Here is a 23,795-nt window from a genome sequence, read left to right on the forward strand (position 1 = left end):
CGCCATTCAATCATGGCTGATCTCTGCCTCCTAATCCCATTTTCCTGCCTTCTCCCCATAAGCCATGACACTGTTCTAATCATGAATTTGTCTATCTCTGCCTTAAAAATAACCACTGACTTGGCCTCCACAGCCTTCTGCGACAATTAATTCCACAGACTAAAGATGTCCCTCCTCACCTCCTTTCTAAAAGAGTGCCCTTTAATTCTGAGGCTATGTCCTCTGGTTCCAAGACTCTCCCACCCGTGGAAATATCCTTTTCACGTCCACCCTATCTATGCCTTTCATTATTTTAGTAAGTTTCATGGAGGTCCCCCCTCAATCTTCTAAACTCCAGCGTGTAGAGGCCCAGTGCTATTTAGAGTTACCCAAGCAGACATTGTGTAGGCTGTTGTCAGAGTGCAGATGGTAGATTTCCTTGGCTGATTGACAACTCTAATGTGCGATATCGTACATTCACTGTTCTATTTGCCATTCAACATTTTGCAGAAATTCACTTGAATTGCAATTGGATATTGAGTGGGAAAACACAGGCATCTTGGAAGTTCCTGAATTTTATGCTCCACTCCTGTTCTTACCGTGTTTGGTGCTGGCTCACATTGATAACAAAGCCAAAAGATTGTAAATGGCTGAGTCTATGATTTTACTGCATTAGAAAGCTAGGTGTGAAATTTGTTATTTTTTATAATGTTAGTCGGGCCAAATCCTTGCCTGTGGAAATTACTGCCAGGAACTGATTTTTTAAAAAAATTCCTGATGTCCAGAGGCAAGGTAGGGGGTTCATTTTTATCATATTCATATTCATCCACTCCCTCTCACAGGAATTAAGGACGAGGCAGAATAGAGATGACATCTGAGACACAACAAACCCATCATCAGGAGGTCCTTTGGATCCAAATTCAACAATAATTGAGGCAGTGATTCCTAATGCTCAGTTCTGGGGCAGGTACAGAGTTACAGAATTACAGAAGTCCCTACCATTCACAAGGCCTATCTTCCCCTAAAAGTGCCAATGTTGTGCAGTGAGGCAGGTTGGTAGAGGACGTTTGACATGTATGTTGAGTATACATATCTTCCTCTCAAGTGCTTCTTTGAATGAGTCTATGGAGACATGGAACTTGACCTAGTGCATGCAGATACAAGTTTCTTCTGCATACTGTAGTCAACTATTGAGGCTTGGGAGACCTTGGTTCTGGGGTGTGAGTGCCTTAGGTTAAACGTTTCCAGTTGGTTTTAAATGTTAGCTCTACTTTGGCAAGAAATCCGTTGGTGGTGAGGTGCAAAATTGTGGTCAGAAATACAGGGCAGTAACACAGCTTTGTTTGACAAAGGACCTCACTTGACACCTTAGGTCTGTTGTAAACCAATTAGCCAGGATCATGGCTTGCTTGGTGCCATGAAGCAACCAGAGAATGGCGTCAAATTTCTACGGCAGCCAAAATTCAAGGGCGTTCCACTATCCCTTCCAAGTGATGGAGTTAAAGATTTTAATGAGATTGAAAAAAGACCATGTACAATGTGCAGTGCCGCGCACTGAATTTTTCTTGGAGTTGTCACTTGGTGAAGTTGATGTCCAAGGTGCCTCTATGGATGGAATCTGCATAGTGATTCAGAGAGACACTCTTCGGTTAGCGGGAGGATGTGGGTGAGGAAGATCGTGGTAATGACCCTCCCTGTGTGGTCAGCAAGGGGATTCCTCAGTACTTGCTACAATCAGACTTCTCTCCCCACTCAAAGATGGTCACAATTATGGCATCTCTTTCGGTGTGCTCATTTTTCATTCACTGCCCCGGAAATGGACAATGAGACTGTGGATGTGTGAGTGAAGTTCCTCATCACATGAAGGATAGTGGAACTTCATTGTGAATCTTCAACTGTCTTGAACTGCTGCCATCAATTGATCCGGTGACGATGTGCTAGGATAGTCAGCAGCACAGTCAGTCATGACCGCACACTTAAATCATGAACATCATGGAGGGTGTTTCCTGCACTGGTTTGACAATGATCCATTTCCCGAGGTGCCCATTTTAGCCTCCATTAAGGACATAAGGTCATAAGTGACAGGAGCAGAATTAGGCCATTCGGCCCAACAAGTCTCCTCTGCCATTCAATCATGGCTGATCTATCTTTCCCTCCTAACCCCATTCTTCTGCCTTCTCCCCATAACCTCTGTACTAATCAAGAATCTATCTATGTCTGCCTTAAAAATATCCACTGACTTGGCCTCCACAGCCTTCTGTGGCCACAGATTCACCTCTGACTAAAGAAATTTCTCCTCGTCTCCTTCCTAAAAGAACATCCTTTAATTCTGAGTTTATGACCTCTAGTCCTAGACTCTCCCACTAGTGGAAACATCCTCTCCACATCCACTCTACCCAAGCCTTTCATTATTCTCTTTGTTTCAATGAGGTCCCCTCTCACTCTTCTAAACTCCAGCGAGTACAGGCCCAGTTCTGACAAAAGCTCATCATAGGTTAACCTACTCATTCCTGGGATCATTCTTGGAACCTTTTGGGAATAACAAAAATCCAATAAGTCAATCATCAATTAATAAAAAGGATAAATTTATATTCCCCCCCCCCCACTTAAATTCCTGGGAATTTAATTTAATCAAGAAGGATAGCTCAAATAGGATCATTCAGAAATTCTAACTGAAGAAACTTAATAGATCTGAAGAAGGGTCTCGACCCGAAACGTCACCCATTCCTTCTCTCCTGAGATGCTGCCTGACCCGCTGAGTTACTCCAGCATTTTGTATCTACCTTGAACTTAATTGATAGATTAATGAGAACTTCTGTTGATGAAATTTGCAAAAGCACAATTTAATTGTAATTTTTATTCATATTGACTTTGAAGGAAACTTTGGGCTTTGTGTAAATGAAACTATTTTAATTCAGGGCAGATGTAATGTAGTTGAACAACAGGATTTATTAATAATGTAAATTGTACACGAATCAAGCAATATTAAAACATGAATTTGCAAAGAATATTGATAAATTGATTCGGTCAAATATCAGGTACTTTTCTAAACATAAAGAAAGTTTTGCTTCTGTATCTCAGTTGGATGTGATGTGTTATGTAATTGGTTATTTTTATCTACTTGGGTTAGATAGATTCTCAATCATTTTTTTGCAGAAAATTGTTTAAATACATCTTCTCAGCAGCTCCCTCTGAGCCAGCTCCTGCACATCTCCAGAAATCTGGCAGTGAATCAACCAGCCAAAACCAAAATTGTTCTCTGTGTCCCAGGAACGCTGCTGGGGGTAGTTAGAGGTGATTTAAATTTGGAGAATTCACCATTCATACCGTTGGGTTGTAAGCTACCCAAGTTCAATGGTATGAAGATTGAATTCTCTTACTGCCCCCCCTCCCTTTTCCCCTCTTCCTTCCCCTGGGCCCCACCTCAACTCCCACCTATTTCTCCCCTCCAACCCCCCCTCCTTTTGCTACTGCTGTCAGTTAGCCACACCCCATATTATACTTTCAATCAAACCAAAATGGGTGAATCCCAAACATATTAGGCTTAGGTTTGAAATTGATTTTGCAAAATCTGCATGTTTTCGGGAATCATAGAACTGCAGATGCTGGTTATTACACGAATGGACACGGAGTGCTGGAGTAACTCAGCGGGTCAGGCAGCATTTCTGGAGTAAAACGGATAGATGATGTTTCAGGTCGAGATCCCTCTTCTGATTGATTGTAGGGAGGAGAAGAAAGGGGAAATGGATACAGTATAATTTGCTGGAAAAGGAGAGAGGCAGGCCAAAGCGTGGCAGGTAATAGGTCGACACAGGTGTGAGGGATTTTTTGACAGGCAGATGGTTGGAACAAAGACCAGAGATAAAAACAATAGATGTGAGACAGGTTTGAAGAGTTGTGGATTGCAAAGCATGGGGAAAGCAAGTAGCAGTATACTACAGTATGGAAGAGGAGCTAAAATGGTTAGCGACCCAAGAGATGTAGTTGGCCTTGACAGACTGAATGCAAGTGTTCAGTGAAATGGTTGGTATGTCTACGTTTGATCTCGCCAATGCAAAGGAGGCTACATCTGGAACACCAGATGCAATAGATGTTAGAAAAGGTGCATGTGAGCTTCTCACCCACCTGGATGGACTAGTGGGGTCTCTGGATGGAGGTGAGGGAGCCCAGCAGACTTACCATGTCTGGCCTTTGTGTGTCTCCAGGCCTAAAATTTGACTGACTCATTGACTCCCTTCTCAGTCCAGGGGCACTTAGAGTGAAAATAATTGGTGACTAAGTGAGCAACATTCATATCTTGATCAAAAAAGTCTTTGCCCAGGGCTTAAATCCAGGTCTTGATACAAGGCAAAGTTCTTAATCCTTCAATGGGAATGGTGCGCCAAAGTGTATATTAGTGACTGCAGCCATTTTGACCTTCCCCAACGTACGTTGGGCCACCTGTTTTGTTTTGTGTGGAGTACCAGAGAGGACCTGATGAGGAAGATGAAGCCTATTTGCACGTTGTCGTTTCCATCCATCATGGTGCAGCAGGGAGCTGCATAATGCAGCCCACAGAGCAAGAAAGGTTAAACAGAAAACATCAACACCAAACAAAGGCAACAGCATTTCATAGCGAGTACACCAGGCTTTGCCACACGTATCACAACCTTTAAGTAACATTTAGACATACATGGATAGGACATGTTTAGAGGGATATGGACCAAACACAGGCAGGTGGCACTGATGAAGACGGGGCATGTTGGTCGGCATGGGCAAGTGGGGCCAAGGGGCCTGTTTCCACACTGTTACACTCTTTGTCTCTATGACCTTGTCCTGCCACTCCCCTCTTCTACCTTTTTATTCCCGTCCCTACAATCAGTGTGAAGGAGGTTGCCGACCCAAAACGTCACCTATCCATGTTCTCCAGAGATGCTGCCTGACCTACTGTGTTACTCCAGCACTTTGCGCCTTTTAAAAAAAACAGCATCAGCAGTTCCTTGTTTTCACATTGCTGGTATAGCTGAAAAAACGAGGAATTGCAGATGCTGTTTACCAAGGAAAGACACAAAAGGCTGGAGTAACTCAATGGATATTGGCAGCGTCCTTGGAGAACATGGATAAATGACGTTTCAGTTGGACCCTTCTTCAGACTGCTCAAGTCTGAAGAAGGGTCCCGACCCAAACTGTCTCCTATCCATGTTCTCCAGGGATGCTGCCTGATCCGCTGAGTTACTCTGGCCTTTTTGTGTCTTTCTTAGCTACTATAGCTGCAGCATCAAACCTCCAGTGATCCAAGTTTAATCCTAACCTCTGGTGCTGCCAGTGTAGAGTTTGCATGTTCTCCCCGTGACCGTGCGTGTTTCCCCTGAGTGCTCTGGTTTCCTCCCACATGTCAAAGGCATGCAGATGGTAAGTTAATTGCCCACTGTAGATTCCTCCTCGTGTATTCTGAGTGGTAGATTCTGTGAGGAACTGGTAGGAATGTGTGGAGAATGAATAGGATTAGTGTAGGATTTGTGTAAATGGGCACGGGATGGTCAGTGTGGACTTGGTGGGTTCATGGGCCTGTTTCCATGCTGTGTGGCTGACACATTACTGGAGATGACTTGGGGGCTGAGACTCCTTCCTGCTCGACCCGAAACGTCGCCCATTCCTTCTCTCCTGAGATGCTGCCTGACCTGCTGAGTTACTCCAGCATTTTGTGAATAAATACCTTTGATTTGTACCAGCATCTGCAGTTATTTTCTTACACTCCTTCACTGTAAAGCTGTGCACTTTAGCAAAAATAGGGACAAATTGTAAATATATTCTCAGCTTTTGACAGGTCTATCCTTCCCAACTATAAAGCTAAATTGAAACAGACACTTTTGCAGATTAGATGAGAGAACACAAAGCTCTGCTGCAGTAAGTGGAAATACGTCACAATTCAGCAGAGTGCAATTTCTTTTTGTGTTACAGCACAAATAAAAATAGCTAATACTGGGAACACTCCGTGTACAATCTCTTTCACATCTCCCATCACAATGGCAGATGTCCAGCCAACATATGTAGGAAGGAACTGCAGATGCTGGTTTATACCGAAGATAGACACAAAATGCTGGAGTAGCTCAGCATGTCAGGCAGCATCTCTGGAGAAAAGGAATAGGTGACGTTTCAGGTCGAGACCCTTCCTCAGACTGAGAGTCAGGGGAGAGGGAAATTAGACATTTTCACACCTCTAGTTTCCCTCTCCCCTGACTCTCAGTCTAAAAAAGTGTCTCGACCTGAAACGTCACCTACTCCTTTTCTCCAGAGATGCTGTCTGACACGCTGAGTTACTCCAGCATTTTGTGTCCATCTTCAGCCAACATAGTTCTACAATCCCATCCTTTTTCAGTGAAACTTCTCACTCAACAGGAATGGGGGATCGGAAATATTTAGCACAAATCCACACCGCGGTGAAACCGGTTCATCTGCTCCTCTGAACTCACAGCACAAAGAATACACAACTAGCTTTGGCCCACGACTCTTATCAGGTGGAGAATTTGAACTCACTGGGCTGCATTGAATGGCAATTGCATCTTATGCAATTGAATTTACTGGAAGGTTTACACCAAAGATCTACACAAAATGCTGGAGTAATGCGGGCCAGGCAGCATCTCTGGAGAAAAGGAATAGGTGACGTTTTGGATTGCAACACCTCTTCAGACTGGAAGGTCTGTTTGGTTAAAGGTGGCCTCATGTTTGTGTCTTAACTTTACAATTGGTTCGGAGACTGAATGAGATTGCAAGTGTGGGCTTTGGGAGAGGGCCATGCAGGGTGCACTAAGGTAGGGATGGACCAGGACTACCCGCTAACAGACACCAGGGTTAAGGCTAGGCAGACACCGGGAACATGCCAAAATCGGACTAGTATCCACCTGCTGTATAGATAGTTCCCCCCAATTCAGGAATCTATGTCAGGCTCTGTGCAGGTGATTAAGGCAAGGTCATTGGGACTGTCACATTAAGACCTCTATTTGGAGTATTGCGTGCAGTTCTCGCATAAGATTATAAGAGAATATAAGGTCATAGGAGCAGAATTAGACCATTCGGCCCATTTAGTCTACTCCGCCATTCAATCATGGCTGATCTATCTCTCCCTCCGAAACCTCCATTCTCCTGCCTTCTCCCATAACCCCTGACACCCGTACTAATCTATCTCTGCCTTAAAAATATCAATGGACAGCCTCCACAGCCTTCTGTGGCAACCCCATTACCGGAAAGATGTGGAGACTTTGTAGTGGGTGTGGAGGATGGTTACCTGGATTAGAGACTTTTAGCCACAAGGAGAGGTTAGATAGACTTGGATAGACTTGGGTCGCTGCAAGCGTCAGATTTGATAGAACTATATAAAATTATGAAAGGCATAGACAGGGCTAACGGTCAGAACCTTTCTCCAAGGGTGGAAATGCCCAACGGCAGAGCCATTAGCTAATGGTGAGAGCAGAAAAAATGGGAATGTTTAGTTTAGTTTAGTTTAGAAATACAGCGAGGAGACAGGCCCTTCGGCCCACCGAGTCCGTACCGACCAGCGATCCCCGCACACTAACACTATCCCACACATACTGGGAACAATTTACACATACACCAAGCCAATTAACCTACACACCTGTACGTCTTTGGAGTGTGGGAGGAAACTGAGGATCTTGGAGAAAGCCCACGTGGTCAAGGGGAGAACGTACAAACTCTCTACAGACAGCACCCGTAGTCAGGATCGAACCTGGGTCGCTGCAAGCGCTCTAAGGCAGTAACTTTACCGCTGCGCCATCGAGGCCGCATGGGCAGAGCATGTTTTTTTACACAGAGTGGCGGAGGCCTGGAACGCATTGCCAGGGGTGGTGGTGGTGGCAATTATGATAGTGCCATTTAAAATGCTTTTAGATGAGCACATGGAAGTGCAGGGAATAAAGGGATGTGGATCATGTGCAGGCAAATGAGATCAGCTTAATGGCATCATGTTTTGCACAAATTGTGGGCCGAAGGGCCCATTTCTATGCCATACTGTTCAATGTCCTGTGTTCTTAGAACTCAGGGACTGTTCTATGGCATTAGTTGATGGCTTTTGTTCTGGTTATCTGTCAATGTCACCCTATGAAATACAACATTGCATTGAGCCAAATGGTAAAATTACAGTAGATTTGCTGACTCTTGTACTGTGATGAATATAGGCCCTTGTCCGGACTCTTGTCCCTGAACTGATAGCCATGGGTTCAAGTTCAAGAGAAAGGGGTAGGCCATTTAAGACTGAGGTGAGAAAATACCTTTTCACCCAGAGAGTTGTAAATCAGTGGAATTCTCTACCTCAGAAGGCAGTGGAGTCCAATTTACTGGATGTAGTCAAGTGAGAGTTAGATATAGCTCTTGGGGCTAACAGAATCAAGGGATAGGGGGAGAAAGCAAGAACGGGGTACTGATTTTGGATGATCAGCCATGATCATATTGAATGGCGGTATCAGAAAAAGCTGGAGTAACTCAGCGGGTCAGGCAGCATCTCAGGAGAGAAGGAATGGGTGACGTTTCGGATCGAGACCCTTCTTCGACCTTAAGGTCTGAAGAAGGGTCTCGACACGAAACGTCACCCATTCCTTCTCTCCTGAGATGCTGCCTGACCCGCTGAGTTACTCCAGCTTTTTCTGATACCTTCGATTTCTACCAGCATCTGCAGTTATTTTCCTACACATATTGAATGGCGGTGTTGGCTTGAAGGGCCGAATGGCCTACTCCTGCACCTATTTTCTAGGTTTCTATGTTTCTAAATCCCATTCCAGGAACTGGATCAATTTCCTTGAAGCCACCAACATCTTACTTGAGTGTGAATGTGCAACGAGTGAAACAGATTTCCCTTCGTTAAAGTTACATTCTTCACAGTATTGAACAGATTAAACATGATGTATTCATCATAATCTCAACATCCTTGAAAGTCAGATGTGGTAAAGGTTGCACCCCACACATTAATTAGACCTACAGAGTGACATTCTGATCCAGAGCTCAGTGGTTTCAAGGCAGAAAAACTGGTTGATGAATTGTCAAAGTAAAGATTTTCTGAAAGGAATTGAATATGTTGAAATTCAGGCTACTCTCAATGCACATGGAGTTCCAGTGACAGGTTATTTCCAAAGCAACAAGGCAAGTTATGAAAATAGATATTGCAGCCTTGACGCTTCAGCATAGAATTGTTATAATGTAATTTTTTTTATTTGACGTGAAAATAGTTCCAGCATTACCTTGAATCTGTTGGTTTCACCAAGCGTGTGAAAATCAGTGATTCTCCGAAGGGAAGTATACAGCTCAATATCCATGGTCAAGGGGTAGGCCATTTAGAACGGAGATGAGGAAGAACTTTTTCAGTCAGAGAGTGGTGAAGGTGTGGAATTCTCTGCCTCAGAAGGCAGTGGAGGCCAGTTCGTTGGATGCTTTCAAGAGAGAGCTGGATAGAGCTCTTAAGGATAGCGGAGTCAGGGGGTATGGGGAGAAGGCAGGAACGGGGTACTGATTGAGAGTGACCAGCCATGATCGCATTGAATGGCAGTGCTGGCTCGAAGGGCTGAATGGCCTACTCCTACACCTATTGTCTATTGTCTATTGTCTATTGTCAATCCAAATAAACTGACTGAATGATGGCTGTTTCTTCCTCTTTGAAAGCAGGGTTGCTGGTGATAGAATGTATTTGTATGCTAAGCGGCCAGATACCAGTGCACCCACATCTGACACATCTGGGTGCCGCTCCATTCTTTTGAATGGGGATTCTCACCAGCAATGAAGGAGAAGCAGCACAGTGACGCAGCAGCAGAGTTGCTTCCCTACAGCGCCAGAGACCCAGGTTTGATCCTGACTACGGGTGCTGTACGTATGGAATTTGTACGTCCTCTGGGTGACCTGTGTGGGTTTTCTCCGGGAGCTGTGGTTTCCTCCCACACTCCAAAGATGTACAGGATTGTAGGCTAATTGGCTTGATAAAATTGTAAATCCCCCCCTAGTGTTCAGGATAGTGTAAGAGTGCAGGGATCACTGGTTCACTTTTTAGAGTCCACCCGTACTCAAGTTCTATGTTATTCCACTTTTGTATTCTATACATTAGGGGCAATTTACAGATGCCACTTAATCTACCAACCTGCACGTCTTTGGAATGTGGGAGGAAACCGGAGCACCCGGAGAAAACCCACGCGGTCACAGTGAGAACGTAAACCTCCACACGGACAGCACTTGTACTCAGGATCAGTGGTGGGCAGCAGCTCTACCACTGTGCCACTATGCTGCCCTCGTTCTCACTCCTTTTCACATCAGAGCTTTCCCAGCTTTAGGATTATTTTGCACCTTTGCAGGAATATTCTACAAGCTGCCAATGAGAGACAACCAGACAGACCGGTTGAAAGTTGCGTGCCAACGTGGCCGAATCGGACAATTCTCTGCAGAGGGAATCCTGCAAAATTAGAGGCAGTAGAAAAATGTAGCAACGAGGTTTGCCATTGCGTCAGGGGTCTTACATAAATATTGCAGGAGGTGGGTAAACTACTGGAATAGTGCAAAGCGTGAGGTGAAAGGGGATGATTATATTCTCTAATTTCAAAGTTTATGATGGGCTGCACTATTGAGGTTTCATAGATTTGACACTTGTTGTTGTTCTTCAGTTACACAGTCACAGAAAACCCCCCCACTGAAACGTACACACTGCTAAGGTTTCTGTAATAATTCATTGCGGGTTCCTTGATGAATGGTATTCACTCGCGCAGCCTGCAAGACGCTGGCTAGTAATTTATAGCAATTAGGTGCAGTGGTCATTCATTTTTACATTTTCGCAACAGGAGATGCTGAAGGTTTTGATGTCTTTAGTCTGATGTCTAAAGAACGAAAAGAAATAAGCGTGTGGAAATGGCTGTCTATAATTCTGAGATCAGCAGCCACAAACCAAACCATTGCTATCAGTTTGCACCTCATTGAGGCGTATAATAGGAGAGGAGAAATGTGTATATTTTATGTGCTGAATTACGATTTGAAGATCATTGTTCCTTTTGGATATGCATAAGTGCAATTGTAAAAGATAAAGATTTCAATTTTTTATTAGAATAAACAGCGTTGTGCCTTTATAGACAAAAAAAAGCCACAATATATTCATCTATTCCATGCTACATTGAATCTCTTTACCCATTTATCATCCCATGGCCTCTGCGTTCCCAGTTCAATTATCCCTGCGCACTGAAATGCATTTTTTATTGCTTCATGTATTTGCTCACGTCTCCCCCATTTCCGACTGACTGGTGTGATGGAAAGGAAATTAAACAGAATAAGTTAAATATATTCTATAATTATTAAAACTGCAATAAGGATGTGTGTTTTCTTTCCCCAGATAGTCCACCATCATTGGTGGGAAAGGCTCAAGGTTTCTGCAGGTATCACCATCAATCTTGAAGGACCTTGAGGTTTTTCAAAACAAGAAAAGTCATCAATATGTAGCTGTCTTTGGGTGTAACAGATTAATTAATTAAAATTAAATTAAATTATTAATAACATATTTATCAGTACTTTTGAGCAAATCTATCAAACACCTCTGGGGCTTTACATTAACTTACTACCAAATGACTCTTTGATCAATCTTACCCAGAGGTACATTTCTTTTGCCAGCATGGAACTTTCACTTATAAATGAAAGGGATGAAAAATTCACAAAACTTAAATTATGAATTGAAGCTTACTGTGTCATGTCACAGCTGATTATGTGCAAGGGTTCACCAACTTTTGGGCAAACTCCAATAGAACTGGAGTTTGTTCTTTATGGTTTTATTTTTGGTCTACTAACTGCACCATAGTCATGTTTGGTTTGTCAACCGGCAAAGAGCAGTGCTCGCCTGTAGAGTGGTTGAGCAGATCTGAGCGATCATGCACTCAGGACCGATACCAGTGTTGCTGATGAGGTCGATAGCCGAACAGGCAGCATCTCTGGAGAGAAGGAATGGGTGATGTTTTGGGTCCGAAGAAGGGTCTCGACCCAAAACGTCACCCATTCTTTCTCTCCAGAGATGCTGCCCGTCCCGTTGAGTTACTCCAGCATTTTGTGTCTACCTTAGAATAAAACCCGCATCTGCAGTTCTTACCTACACATTGCTAGTGAGGTCCATGGCCTTCTCATAAGCAAGCATCGGTATCAGATGAGCACATTATCAGATATCGAATCAAACCACAAGCATACACTAGCTGGGGAAATAAACACAAATGTTTGGTGAAGGTAGACACAAAATGCTGGAGTAACTCAGCGGGCCAGGAAGCAAGTCTGGAGAGAAGGAATGGGTGACGTTTTGGGTCGAGACCCTTCACCAGCGTTACTGTGTCGATAATTATTGTTGTCAATAATTCTGTTTCACTGTTTCAATGCAAACAAAGGCAGTGTTGTAAATGAAGATAGGCACAAAGGAATAGGCGACGTATTCCTTTTCTCCAGAGATGCTGCCTGACCCGCTGAGTTACTCCAGCATTTTGTGTCTATCTTTGGTGTAAACCAGCATCTGTAGTTCCTTCCTACACAAAGGTTTGGTGAGCCCATTCAGCCAGTATTACAATGCTGTTTATTAGGAGGAATCCTACTTTGCAAGACATAGTGTCGATCTGTAACTTTCGGAGTCATTTTGTGTAATGCCAGCACCAGCTCTTCTATCTTAGTTACTTTGCTGAATACCAAATAATTACTGTAACCCTAAGCTTCACCCTGATGAAGAGTGCTTTAGAAACATAGAAAAATAGGTGCAGGAGTAGGCCATTCGGGGCTTCAAGCCAGCTTGATTGTGGCTGATCATCTAAAATGAGTTCTCCGTTCCTGTTTTTTTCTCCATATCCCTTGATTCCTTTGGCCCTGAGAGCTAAATCTAACTTTCTCTTGAAAACATCCAGTGAATTGGCCTCCAATGCCTTCTGTGGCAGAGAATTCCACAGATTCACAACTCTCTGGGTGAAAAGGTTTTTCCTCATTTCAGTCCTAAATGGCCTTCCCCTTATTCTGAAACGGTGACCCCTGGTTCTGGACCCTCCCAACATCGTGAAACATTTTCCTGCATCTAGCCTGTCCATTCCTTTAAGAATTTTATATATTTCTATAAGATTCCCTCTCATCCTTCTAAATTCCAGTGAATACAAGCCCAGTCGACCCATTTTTTCATCATATGTCAGTCCCACTATCCTAGGAATTAACCTGGTGAACTCCCTCAATAGCAATAATGTTCTTCCTCAAATCAGGAGACCAAAATTGCAAACAATACTTCAGGTGCAGTCTCACCAGGGCCCTGTACAACTGCAGTTGGACCTCCTTGCTCCAAAACTCAAATCCTCTCGCAATGAAGGCCAACATGCCATTAGCTTTCTTCACCACCTGCTGTACCTGCATGCTTACTTTCAGTGACTGATCTACAAGTACACCCAGGTCTCATTGCACCTCCCCCTTTCCGAAGCCAGGTGACTGCTCTGGCCACTGGAAAGCCTCTTTAGAAATTGCAACAGTTTCTATTAAGAGGGTGATGAGCCCAGTAGTTTCACTTGAAATGGTAATGGGCTTGTTAATGCTGAGCAGGCAAACTGAAAATTGGTTCCTTCATGTTCAAATTATGCTGATGGTTTTATTTTATGTATTTGTATGAATGTGAAATTCACATGAGGTAGTAATTCACCTCAAAGTTTAAGAGCTTGAGAAAGAAGAAGCTTCTATCCATTTTCAAGCTTTGAATTCTAATGGACTTTTCATCTCTTGAATCTGCCATCAAGTTGTCTTTCATGGGGATTTTTCAATTTACACCATGGTAAAATTTTAAAATGTTCCAACTATACTTGATGTTGTTTTAACATGAAATAATTTATAATTCACTCAAATTTCCCACATTTACTCTACAATGTGACAGAGAAAGAGAGAGCTGTTAAATTCTGAGTATTTTCAACATCAAGATTGAATTTAATGGGAAGTTGTTACATTTGGTTCATTACGGATTTACTGTACATTTCTTTCTTCAAACAATCAGGTGGGCTTTTCTTACAAAATGAACGTTTAATACATTCCAGTTATTAATAGGATATAGGCTGTTTAAGTACAAAGACCTAGAGTCATAGTCGTAGATCAATACATCATGGAAACAAGCTCTTTGGCCCAACTCATTCATGCTGACCAAATTGCTTAACAGAGATAGTCCCACTTGTCCACTGGGTCTACTTGCCCATGAGATCCATATTTCTCCAAACCTTTCTTTCTCGAGTCTTTTAAATGTATTATTTGAGCTTGCTTCCACCAATTCATCCAGCTGCTCTTATTATGAATGCACTGCCTTCCGTGGGAAAAAGTTGCTTCTCAGGTTCTTTTTAAATCTTTCCTCTCTCACCTTAAACCTATGCCCTCTGGTTTGAGACTCCTCTACCATCGTGAAAAGACTGTGGCTTTACACCTCATCTATGCCCCTCTTGATTTATATATCACCAATCCTCAGCCTCCAGGGAATAAAGACCCAGCCCTTTCACAGTGGTACACTAATGGTAGTTTTATTGGGCTATAGAGAAAAACGGTGATTAAATTTTCAATCTTGTTCCATGCAGAGTTTCACATTATTCTTAAACAACCACACTGAGAAACTCTGTTTCAGATTGCTTGTCTTCCCCTCTGTTTTTCCTGAACGCCTGATACCTTCTGTAGTTCATTACTGCACACCTTGTTTCAAGGGAGTATTGTGTGTGAAGCATTCAAGAATTCCTTGAAGCTTCCATTTCCAGGTCTGATTCAATGCTCTTCGCTGCAGCATGAGGCATTCATGTACTCTTAATGTATTGAGCCTAACCCTGTTAATGCTGAAGTGCTGAGCTAAGACACATTCTTTACTGTGGAGTAATACTCATTGGGGTCGGCGGTTACATTAGCAGTACTTGCTTTTTAAGAGTTAGAACAACCGTCAATATAAGGATCACGATGATTACTTCCCTCAGACTCTAACTAACCTCAGATTATTAGAGGAAAGACATGATTTCAGATTTCATACCACTTAAACTCTTCATGTTGTTAATTTTTAATAAGAACAAATTATATTTCACACCAAGAGTGTGTGAGTACTCAATGTGTAAATTGAATTTCAACCTCACCATTCAAAATTGCCTTCATATAAATTCTTTGATTCCTGCACTTAATGACTAATTTGGCAATAGTATATTCACAGGGACTATTTGACTGGAAGAAAAAAGACACAAAGTGCTGGTGCAACTCAGTGGGTCAGGCAGCATGCCTGGAAAACATGTATAGGAGACATTTTGGTTTGGGACCCTTCTCTAGGGTCTGAAGAAGAGTGTCGACCCAAAACATCGTCTATCCACGTTCTCTGGAGATGCTGCTGAATGCGCTGAGCTAACTGCAACGCTTTGTGACTTTTTTTGTAAACCAGCATCTGCCGTTCCTCATGGCTGAGTATTTGACTGGGCTAAGCTATTTGGTATTTGTAGTGCACACAGGCAGTCGCATGAAAACCTTTAAAACATCGACTGCCCCAAAATGAATCTGCATATCAGTATTTCTTTTAGAAAACCTTTGCAGCGTTTTCCAGGTTACCCGCTCCGTCTAAAGATGAAAAAAATACTGTTCCAAATTTGTGTTTTTTTATTTACTCAGTTTTCGGTGTTGGGGCATTGGTGACAATGCCGATGACCTTGAGAAGGTGATGGCATGTTGTGTTCTTGAACCATAGCAGATGTTACATGTAATGTAGAATGGTACAGCACAGGAACAGACCCTTCAGCCCACTATTTCTGTGCCGCATGTGATGCCATGTTGGTCTCCTGTACCTACATGTGATCCATATCCCTCCCTCCCCTGCACATCCATGTGCCTTACTCCTCCTCCTTACTGAAACATGCTGATCCTGCATCTCATATTTCACTTGGGCAGCTTGCAGCCCAGTGGTATGAATATTGATTTCTCTCACTTCAGGTAGCCCTGGCATTCCCTCTCTCTCCATCCCTCTCCCACCCAAGTTGCACCAGCTTCTCGTGTTCACACTACAGACAGCTGACAATGGCCTGTTTCCTTTATCATCGTTACTTTTTTGCATATCTTTTATTCATTGTTCTTTATCTCTCCACATCATTGTCTACATTTCTCATTTCCCTTATCCCTAACCAGTCTGAAGAAGGGTCTCAACCCGGAACACCACCCATCTCTCCAGAGCTGCTGCCTGTCCCGCTGAATTACTCCAGCTTTTTGTGTCTATGCTGGTCCTGAACTCTTGGAATGGTTTAAAATGAGGAGAACCTGTGGTGTTTCCTTGCACCTTGTGCAGTCTGACTTTATGCTGGAGCTCATAGGTGAGCAATGTGTTGAAGGAGTAGCCTAGATTAAATGCAGTGCAGTGCCTTCTGCAGACGGTGCAAATGTAGTGTGGTGTACTGAAGGTGGAGAGAATGCATTTTTAGAGTGGTGGATGGGATGCCAATTAATCAGACCGTTTTGTTATTGAGTCATAAACAATAAAGCACTTCGACCCTACATTTCCATGCTGACCGGGATGTTTATCTGAGCTAGTCCCATTGACCTACATTTGGCCCGAATCCCTCTAAACCTTTTCTATCTATGAACCTGTCCAAAAGTTTAATGTCTAAACGTTATCATTTTTCTGGAAGGTGTTGAGCTTCTTGAGTGTTGGAACAGTATTCAGGCAGACTAACCACATGCCTGATGTGCTTTACGTAGTGAAAAAAGTTTATTGTGTTGAAAGGTGAGTCTCTTGCTGTGTTTCCCGGACTCTAACCCGCTCTTGTCACCACAGTATTTAGTGTCTGATCCAGTTGACTTCCTAATCTGTGGTGATCTCCAGGATGTTCACGGTGGGGGGGGGGGGGGATTTGTGAATGGTATTGCCATTGAGTATTAAGGATAGGTGGTTACGACTGGTGGTTCCAGGCAGTGTTTTGTCCTTTTGTGGCAGGAATGTTACACGCCTCTTCTCAATCCACACCTGAATGTTGGCAAGGCTGACATCATTAGCAAAAATCCCTATGTCATGATGGAAGAAAGATCACGGATGAAGCAGATGAACATGATAAGGCCTTGAACATTGCCCTGAGGGATTTATAAAGAGACTAGAACAAGTGGACCCATTGGGCCCAAACCTCTCCTGCATTGGTGCAGTACCCTCTCCCCCCCCCCACTTCCCCCTCCCCTCTCACCCCCTCCCCCCTCCTCCCACACTCCCCTCCCCCCTCCTTTCCCCCTTCCCCCTCCTTTCCCCCTTCCCCCTCCCCTCTCCCCCTCCCCCTCTCCTACCCCCACTCCCCCTCTCTCCCATCCCCTCCTCCCCTCCCTCCCCCTCCCCATCCTCTCTCCACCCTCCCCCCTTCCCCCTCCCCCTCCCTCCCCTCTCCCCCCTCCCCCCTCCACCTCCCCTCCCCAACCCCTCTCCCCCCACTCCACCCCCCTCAACCCCCCTTATCCTCCCCTCTCCCCCCTCCCCCCTCCCCTCTCCGTCCCCAACCCCCCTCCCTCCCTCCCTCCCTCCCTCCCTAGGAGATAGATTTAAACTTTAAAATGTGAATAACTTTAAAAATATAACCCCAGCAGTCTGAAGAAGGGTCTCAACCCGAAACGTCACCTATTCCTTATCTCCAGAGATGTTGCCTGACCCGCTGAGTTACTCCAGCATTTTGTGATACCTTCGATTTGTACCAGCATCTGCAGTTATTTTCCTGCACCGATTTCAATGAAACTTCTTCCATTAGCACCAAAGGGATAACGGTGAGTAAGGTGGGCCTAAAATTGTTGCGCTATCGTGTACCGTTTTGGCTGTAGTTCAGGAACAAAGAAACAAACCAGTTTTAGTATATAGATATCTTGATCTGGAATAATTGACCTTCAACAATCATAGCCAACTAAGGTTAGATGCCGACCATTGAAATATTTACCCCTTGTTGTCCATGCTACATAGTCAAATTTTAAGGCTAATTGTTCCCATGCAGTAATAGCAACCAAACATGATATATTCATAATATATTCCTCTATTTATAAATTTCAATGTATTATCCTATCAGTAACAATAATTTCCATGGAAATGTTGCAGTTTATAGAATCTATTATATATTTTTAGGGGATCTATCCAATGACCTAGGATAGATTTATTCAATAATTATAAATAATTTAATTTGTGTTTTACAATATATTAATTATGTATTTTAGGTATGGATGGTAAAGCAGCCTTTATGAAGGAACACAATAGCCTATATCTCCTTTAGACTTGAGAGATACAGCACAGAAACAGGCCCTTCGGCCCACTGAGTCTGCCCTGAACAGCGATCATCCCGTACACTAGCACTATCCTACACAATAAGGACAATTTACAATTTTTACCAGAGCTTAATAACCTACAAACTTCTACATAATCAGAGTTTAAGAGTTTGTAAAGGGTTGAAATAACACTGATCCTGTGTACTCTTGGCCAGATTGATTGTCTTAAATGTGCACATATGAACTCAGTAGAAATCTGCAGCATAGTTTGATTAGAAAATGATCTTCATGATTCATCTAAATTGCTCTTGGTTATTTTTTGATCTCTTGGTTCCTGAGTGAGCTGCAAAGTAAAGTTCAGTGAAGTACTTTCCACTTATTGGTAAAGAAGCCAAAAGTGTTTGGGAAGTTCCAGCAACTGAAGAATATATTTGTTGTAAAAATGAATAACAATTGATGATCAAACATTTGAATGTTTGAGGCAATGTAAGTTGTGATTCATCAAGGCCTTGGTCTTCATGTGAAGCCAGAAATTGAAAGTTAACACTTTCAATGCATCAGATGTTTATTCATCTAGATAGATCTACATTCTGGAATCGCTATCAAGTTGATTCATCTTTACTTGATGTATCTGGTCCGGATTACTTTCGTGTTCTTGTTCTATGTCTGTATAAAACTTGAGAGTTTTCAAAGTACAACCGAAGTCTTTATTACATTAACTCAATGCTGGCAGCAAGACAACTAAAAATGGCTGCAACCACACGATCTGTCAGTAAACTCACACACTGTGCACAGACAGAGATAACCATGTACAAAACATCTCCCTTTGTCCTGTGCAGCGCCACCTGCTGCACGGGAGGAGCAACGGGTCCTCCCACCCCACACGGTCCACCAAACATCACAATTACCATTGTTCATCATGTGTTGCATAGTTATTTCATCTGTGGTTTATGATCCACACTGGGTTCCAGTTTCGCAACCCCATAATATACAAATTTCTCACCTTTGCTATCACATGAATCCATGGTCTCATCCCTTACAAATTCCATAGATTCTTCCAGATCTATAACCCTTATGAATTCTGCACTCCACCAGTTCTTGTCAATACCAGTATTAATTGCTCTACCATTGCCAACCATGCCTTTAGTTGCCAAGATCCTAAAATCTGAAAGTTCCTCTCTAGCCCTCTACACTCCTCTATTTCTCCTCACTCACTCTTTTAAAATAACAGTAAAACATATCATTTTGACTGAGGTTTTGGCCAGATGTCCTAACACCCTCCTAATTAATGTCAAATGTTGTTTGAGAATGTTCCTGAGAAATGACTTGTGATATCTTGCTGCATCAAAGTTTCTAAATAAATATAAGTTATTGTTTTTGAGAGGTTAAAGTGAATAAGCTGTGAGCAGGATATTGTTAGGAACACCATACGTTTGACGTTTGAACAAGAATGTAATTATTACATGGATAGGTGATGTTGAACGATATCTTCAATCATTTTTCTCATAACTTCGAAGGTATCACAAAAAGCTGGAGTAACTCAGCGGGTCAGGCAGCATCTCAGGAGAGAAGGAATGGGTGACGTTTCAGGTCGAGACCCTTTTTCAGACTGATGTCAGGGGAGGGGGCGGGACAAAGAAAGGATGTAGTTGGAGACAGGAAGACAGTGGGAGAACTGGGAAGGGGGAGGGAAAGAGAGGGACAGAGGAGCTATCTAAAATTAGAGAAATCAATGGTCATACTGCTGGGGTGTAAGCTGCCCAAGTGAAATATGAGGTGCTGTTCCTCCAATTTGCACTGTGCCTCACTATGACAATGGAGGAGGCCCATGACAGAAAGGTCAGACTGGGAGTGGGAGGGGGAGTTGAAGTGCTTAGCCACCGGGAGATCAGGTTGGTTAAGGCGGACTGAGCGAAGGTGTTGAGTGAAACAATCGCCGAGCCTGCGTTTGGTCTCGCCGATGTAGAGAGGTTGACATCTGGAACAGCGGATACAATAGATGAGGTTGGAAGAGGTGCAGGTGAACCTCTGCTTCACCTGGAAAGACTGTTTGGGTCCTCATACCTTCTGTCTTTTCATCTATGACCTTTGTCCAACCATCTGCCTACCAAAAGCTCCCCCTCACCTGTATCAACCTATTACCTGCTAGGCTCTGTCCTGCCCCTCCTCTCTTCCAGCATTGTCCACCCCCCCCCCCCCCACCGCCTCCCAACACCACAATCCGAAGAGGAGTCCCAACCTGAAACGTCACCTATCCAGATATGCTGCCTGACCCACTGAGTTACTCTAGCACTTTGCATCTATTTTTGTAAACCAGCATCTACGGTTCCTTGTTTCTACATAATTATTACACAGTTTCAGGTTAATAGGCAGTGATGCAGCTTCGCACACAGTCACCTTATTGAATCCTTTCATTCATTGATGGTGGAACCTACTGCATACAACTTGGTTCCATTCATCCCCAATGGCGCTTACATTTCAAAAATACTTATTTGCCTTTGAAAGACATTCGGATATCCTGAGATAACTGTCTGATCCCGGAACAGGCCAATATGATGCAATTAATTGTGAGTTCGATCCAGTTTTGTGGTTGGGACCTGTTCTCTTTGTAAATGAGAATAAAATTGATTGAGTTCAATTTGTCCATTGCAAGAAGACAAAGTAACACTTTATTCTATCAATTTAATTTCAATTAAATACAAATACTTTTGATGAAAGAGGAAGTATTCCAACTCATTGCAATATCCAATTTCATATTCTTTTATGTTTTTTTCAACAGTGTGGAAAGTTGATGTGGGATTGAACAAGAAATGATTGATTGACCTACCCAGGGCCTCATGCCTACACTTATCAATCTGTCAGTTTATTTGTATCTTACAACAGGAATCCGCAGTGGTAGTGGTGTAAAAATGATGTAAAGGCGAGGATAGGAGATGGCTCTTGAAATAATGTTCCCAATCTAATTTCTCTGAATTACAGTAATAGCAGATTTACAGTGTGTGAACGAATTCACAGTTGATTGCTTCTAGAAGCGGACATTAAATGTACATCAATTATACAAATTTGTCAACGTGCATGCAAGCTTTTTGTACTTACGAATTTCAGGGTGTTCTGTAAGTTCAGCTAGTAAACTCCCCCTCCATCATTGTTGATCTGTTTTCAGGCAAAGATTTGCAGAAATGCAGAAACATAATGCCATAATTGTAATGGGAAGTTGTGAATAATTTTTTTTATTCACGAATATTGATTTTTCTTTTCCTGAGTAAATATTAATATATGATGTCAAGCTTAATTAAACTTTTTTGCTCGTGACCGTGTATTCAGCTGAGAATGCCTAGAACTTGAAAAGTACTAAATATTGCTTCAAATTAATTTAGTTAAAAGCCAAAGAAGCACCAGGGCAGCCAGTGGAGAAACAGAAATTATATATTTTTTAATGATTTATGATTTTAACGCTTACGTTTGAAAGTGAGAAATACCAGATTGTGAAAATCAGGAGCAGAGTGAGAGCTAAAGTTGCAAGTTGTCCTCTGGACAAGGTATATCCTTTTGAAGGCTTTCCAAATCATAACATCTCGACAGTGCAAACAAACGATGGTGCAGATGAGCATGTAGAGAGCTCCTTTTACAGGGTCTTTCACCCTCTAGACAAGGGAGACGTGTGTCCAACTGAAGCTTGTTGGGGTATAAGAAGTCACAGTGAAATAGAGTCACATTCATAATTTATCAAGTTTCAATCTAAATCAGCCACGTTGACCACAGGGAAAGATCCACTTTCTGTTTTAGCACAGCATTTACAACTACTGTGCAGGAAGGAACTGCAGATGTTGGTTTGCACCAGAGATAGGCACAAAAAGCTGGAGTAACTCAGCGGGTCAGGCAGCATCTCTGCAGAAAAGGAATAGGTCGCCTATTCCTTTGTGCCTATCTTCATTTACAACACTGCCTTTGTTTGCATTGAAACAATGAAGGTAATGCAGCAACAATAATTATCGACACAGTAACGCTGGTGCCTTTTCAGCCTTCCTGCATGCATTATACACAACGATGGGTTATAGAGTGACAACCCAATTTTATCACTGGATTCCATCATTTCCAAGTTTACCATCTTTTATGTTACATTTCAGATCCAGTAACAATGGATAACTGTGCATGAAGGATTCATCATCAAGTTGCAAACGCATATGTTAAACAACTGTCCTTTGTAAAACCAGTTGGCTTCAAATGAGATTTGTGATTTTACTGGTCTGGCAGAGTCATCTCCAGACTAGTTGTGTTTCTGTCTTGTAAAATATTTATACTCCAATGAATCTTTGGAGCTGTCAGAGATGTCTAGAGTGCCATCGTTGACAGCGCTATAAACTAAGCAGAGCGACTCCAGTCATCAAAGGTCAGCATGCCACAAGCACACGGCCGCATAAAAGCTGTGCGGGAAAGCAGTCCACAAAACTGTATCTGACCTATTATTGTCACCTGCTGCTCTTATGTATGCTGTCGACCACAGGCGGAAAACCTTTGCCAAAGCAATGATGCCTTTGATATGAAGGTATGCTTCATCTGCAGAACTGTCAATGACAATGCAGTTGTCATATAAGGCAGCTCTTTACGGTCAAACTATCACACAGTGTGTGTTATCGTCAAAAACAACCTGCCTGTGTTGTCTTCTTTGACAAAACACATCTGAAGTAAAGTCCTTGCTACAGATTTATTAGCAGCAAAAATAGGCTTGGGTAAATTGAACCGACTGACATCTTTAAAAAATATTTAGTTTGCACTGACTGAAAATGAAATCTTCAAAATGCAGTATTTAAAATTCAGGGGAAGTCTGACATTCCGATAAAAGATATGTTTGAAAGGGAAAAAGTGAGTTTCAAAAGATAAAAGAGAAATCAGCAGTCAGGGTAACTGTTCCAAGCTGACCTTTTCTTCGATTCCAGTCACAAAATTTAATGTTCAAATTTGTACACAGATGGGAAAGACACATTTTTATTTCAAAGTAGTCATGGTGAAGAAAATAAGAAAAGGGAAGGGCAAATACAGGCTAATTTGACTGTCAAAGCTCATCACTTTAGTATTAGAGACATAGTCATAGTCATACAGCAAGGAAACAGCCCAGCTCGCCCATGCCCACCAAGGTGCCCCATCTAATTGAGTCCTATTTGCCTGCATTTGGACCATATCCATCCAAACATTTCCTATCCATTCACCTATCAAGTGTCTTTTAAATGTTGTTATTGTACCTGCCACAACACCCATCTCTGGTAACTCATTCCATATACCCAGCACCCTCTGAGTGAAAAGGTTGCCCCTCAGGTCCATATTAAATCTCTCCCTTCTCACCTTTAACCTATGTCCTTTGATTTTGATTCTTCTACCCTGGGTAAAAGACTCTGTGCATTGACCCTGTCAATTCCCTTCACGATTTTATACACCTCTATAAGATCACACTTTAGCTTCCAAGGAATAAACTCCTAGCTTGTCCAATCTCCCCCGACAGCTCAGGCCCACTAGCCTGGTGATATTCTCGTTAATCTCTGTACTCCCTTCTTCAACGTGAAGTGATTGTGATGGCCATTTGTCCCTGTTTTTCAGCA

Source organism: Rhinoraja longicauda, chromosome 32 (assembly GCF_053455715.1).
Source record: "Rhinoraja longicauda isolate Sanriku21f chromosome 32, sRhiLon1.1, whole genome shotgun sequence".
NCBI classification, from domain to species: Eukaryota; Metazoa; Chordata; class Chondrichthyes; order Rajiformes; family Arhynchobatidae; genus Rhinoraja; species Rhinoraja longicauda.